The following is a 4,325-nucleotide window of genomic DNA, read 5'->3' as shown; positions in this document are numbered from 1 at the left end:
CCCCCCCCAATACACTTTTAATGTTGATGTTTTATGCCCCCATCGACACAATTAGATCAGTCAGGCGGACTTCGACCTTGTCTGCCAGGGCAAAACCGGGCTGAGAGAGATACAGCATCCCAGCAGAAAGACCGAGATACATGAACTCAATAAAACTTCTCCCCATTTGGAAATCGAATTCGGATTCCCTGTGTGTGTCGGCGCACCGCGTAACCGCTACACCACAAACGCCAGTGCGAGCGCCGTAAAACCCTATACTAATACAATACAATACAATACAAACGCCAGACGGCCCTTTTTGACAAAAATTGTTTTGACATTAGACAGGAAAGACTGAAGAAGTCAAACATTTGATTAGAACAGACAAGGACGAAGATGGAAATGTTGTCACTACAGCCCTTTTTACTTTCGTGTATTCTTCATGATATTGTGTGCAGATTGTTTTTCTTTTCATCTCTCAGAAAGTGCCAAGCCCTGGCCATGAGTGCAGAAAAACTCGAAGCCATTTTTAAAGCCATTGACCACAATGACGTAATCCGTCTGGACAGGCTGTTGTCAGAACGAGGCCGGAAATGTGTGGACGACTTCCGAAAAGGACACACAGCGCTCACGTACGCAGCTAGCATCGGACGTGCGGAGTGCGTGCGTCGTGTGCTTGAAAACGGCGCAAATGTCAACGCAGTTGTGGACAGCCCGTTTGCTGAGGCGTCATCCGCTCTTCACGCTGTCGTTCGGCACGAAGATACGGACAGTGCAAGACTTCTTCTAGAAGCAGGGGCCGATACAGAACAAGCCCACCGTCACGGCTTCCACGACGCGCCGTTACTAGTAGCGTGCCGACACGCCTGCACGAGTATGGTGAGACTATTGGTAGAGTTTGGAGCTGACGTCAATTACCAGAACGATTTAGGAAGCTCGGCTTTGATGATCTCAGCACACAGCCAACGTCATGACGTTATTGACGTCTTGATCAAAGCCGGGTGTGACCTTGACCTACAAGCCAAACATGGTCACACAGCTCTAGCGTATGCTGTGATGCACCAGCGCTGGACAGTGGTCAAGGCTCTCGTGTCAGCAGGTGCTGACGTCAATGCAGCCAGCAGTACAGGAAAAATTCCTTTAAATACAGTAGTCGAACAAACAGTGCGTAACGGTGTTAACCCTTCCCTTACCAATCATGCCCCACAATTCTCCAACAAAGCAGAAGACATTTCTGTTCTTAGTACTAAAGGGGTTAAACGACGGGAGGCCCCACAATCAGACACCAATCACCCACACGAACTAGAAATCATCGACCTTTTGTTATCCGCAGGTTCGGACAAGAATCTAGCCTTGCTGTGCGCTGTCGCGAGGGGGCGGTTGGAGGATGTTCAGAGGATTGTGTCTCTCGGGGCGTTTCCGACAGTATACAACGCACGACAGGTTCAAAGGGTGTTACACCACCAGTCAGTAGCCTGCCAGCGGAAGCCTATGTCGCCTCTAGAACTAGCCACGATGGCTCGTCACCAAGACATTGTAATGTTCCTCGCACATACCTGGTTCCTCACGCCCCGTGACGTCGTCTTATTCGGACAGAGAACGTCAAATCGTGACGTCATCAGGGTCAGTCAGGAGACGTTTCCACATGACGTCATTCGAGTCAGAGAGGAGACGTTACCACGTGACGTCATCAAAGTCGGAGATGTGGCGTCACCACATGACGTCATCAGAGTCGGAGAAGAGGCGTTACCACGTGACGTCATCAGAGTCGGAGAAGAGGCGTTACCACGTGACGTCATCAGAGTCGGAGAAGAGGCGTCATCACGTGACGTCATCAGAGTCGGAGAGGGAGCGCTGCTACCACCAGAGTCACAGTCACACAGACAGGACTTGGTGGACACTCAAGGGCTGGACCCGTGGGCAACACCTTGGCCTCTAGCTGTTCTCTGTTTTGTCAAGGTCTTGTTGACGGTAAACTGTGTTGGGACCACTAATAGTAGGCAGGACAGGGTAGACGGACTTGGGGTTCCTGCTGTGCTGAGGCGGAGACTGTTGTTTCAGATAGATAGATAGATAGATAGATAGATAGATAGATAGATAGATAGATAGATAGATAGATAGATAGATAGATAGATAGATAGATAGACAGATAGATAGATAGATAGATAGATAGATAGAAGAAGAAGAAGAAGAAGAAGAAGAAGAAGAAGAAGAAGAAGAAGAAAAAGGAGGAGGAGGAGGGGGAGGATGAGGAGGAGAAGAAGAAGAAGAAGAAGAAGAAGAAGAAGAAGAAGAAGAAGAAGAAGAAGAAGAAGAAGAAGAAGAAGAAGAAGAAGAAGAAGAAGAAGAAGAAGAAGAAGAAGAAGAAGAAAAAGAAACAACATCGGTTCTTCGCTCTCTAAATAGTAGCTCTAGGCGCTTCCCAATTTTTAAAAATTAACATTAATTCATGCCCATTCAACGTACAACATCCCTTTCTATTACATGTTCATCTGTTACCTCACAAAGAACACATGCAAAAAAGACAATCACTGTAGCTACTGAGCACACTTGTAGTCTGCAGAATGACTTCAAGTGCCGACTGCCACATATCGCGGCTGCTGTGTTGAGAAGTTGTTGAATCCCACAGACATGGATATTTCGATAGCTTCCTATCAGCCTCTCCAGATCACACCATCCGTTGTCGCATTCGGCACGCTAAACTAAGGATATAACCTTGACATCACATTGTCATAATATCATGACTCGTTGGTTACAAGCCTTGTGATTGGCTGTTCTTACCTGACTGACGATTGATGCAACCATTTCCACTTGAGACCTTGAAAAACAAATTTGTTTGATTTTGCAGGATTAGATGGAATTGAAAACCATAGAATACCATAGAAAACTGCATTTCCCCTCGACGCTAAACGGCAACAGAGTATGAAAAAGAAAAAGTGAAAAGTAAAGTAGTAGATGGAATTGAGCCAAACTGTCATTATCCGAAAAAAAAATTTCTTCTCTTTTTTTTTATCGGCTTCGTTGTCGCATGCAAAGGAACCGAGTTCGATTTCCGAGTGGGGAGAGTTTTCATCAAATTGATACCCATGTCTTTCTTCTGGGACGTTATATCCCTCTCACTCAGTCGGGCTTGGTGGCTCTGGCAGGCAGGGCCAAAGCAGACTACCTCCTTTATTTCTAGGCGTTGTGCGTCCTCTCACCTCACCAGCTTTCCAGTTAAGCGTACTACAAAAGAATATCAGGGTACATGGCAAGAGGAAGACCAATCAAGGCCTGGATCGAGGGTGTAAAGGGTACCCTGAAAACACACAACATCCCACCTAGCCAGGCCATCCATCCAGCTTGCTAGAGACAGAAAGGGGGCTCTCGTGGCCTAGGGGTTAAGGTGTTCGCCTCTCATTCAAAGGTAGCGAGTTCGATTCCTGGTAGCGACGGAAAAGTATTTTTCTTCTCTAAATTTGTCTCCTTTTACCCCCTCTCCTGCTCTTCAACAATCGCCTGCTTCCGTCTCCACTATCTGCCCCCACCTCCTCACTTTCTTTGCCCCCTCCTCTGGGCTCCTGACTCTTTCTGCAGCCTTTCTACTGCTACTCCTTGGCTTCTTCCTACTGCAGTCTTTCAGGCACACCCCTGATCTTCTGGTAGGAAAGATCAACACCTAGCCTTCTCGGACAAGGGCGAAAAATCTCGGAGGTCCCGTGTGCATGTTGTGCACGTTAAAGATCCCTTGACGGTCTAAAATCAATTTAGAGTAGCTTAGGCCGCCACCCGGACAAAATTCAAAATTTCCAACCAACTGAAAATGTTTAATGTGTCCCGCGAGCTCATATGACATTATGCAGTTGCGAGCGCCGCAAAACACTTACCAAAAAAAAAAAAAAAGAAAAAAAAAGAGAGAGACAGAAAGCTCTTCCTCCTCTCGACGCTGTAAGGGTGTAATTACCCATCCGCTCTTTGATGTCGTCCAGCCATCTTCTTTCTGGTTTCCCATTAGATCTTTTCCCAGTTCTTGGTCTCGATTGCGCACTCTTTTTGGGGTCCATCTGTTGTCTTTCATTCTGCCGATGTCACCAGCCCGTTTCCGTCTTTCACTTTTAGTACACATAAAACAATTTTACGGCACCTGCAACTCAAATAGGTCACGTAAAGGCCAAAGATTAGACGAGTTACCAGAAGGTAACATACAAAGAAAGGATTGAGGAGAGATAAGGACGACAAGTATTCGTTAAGAAAGAAGGAGCAAACCACTCCAACACCCCCGGGGCAGTGCCACTGACTGAAGTGTCTTTAGGCCATTCCCAAAGGGGGGACATTTCTCGTTCAAGCATAATAGAAATGTAAATGGG

The sequence above is a fragment of the Aplysia californica genome, unplaced genomic scaffold (genome assembly GCF_000002075.1).
Source record: "Aplysia californica isolate F4 #8 unplaced genomic scaffold, AplCal3.0 scaffold00055, whole genome shotgun sequence".
Taxonomy (NCBI): Eukaryota; Metazoa; Mollusca; class Gastropoda; order Aplysiida; family Aplysiidae; genus Aplysia; species Aplysia californica.
This window is presented reverse-complemented; position numbering follows the sequence as displayed.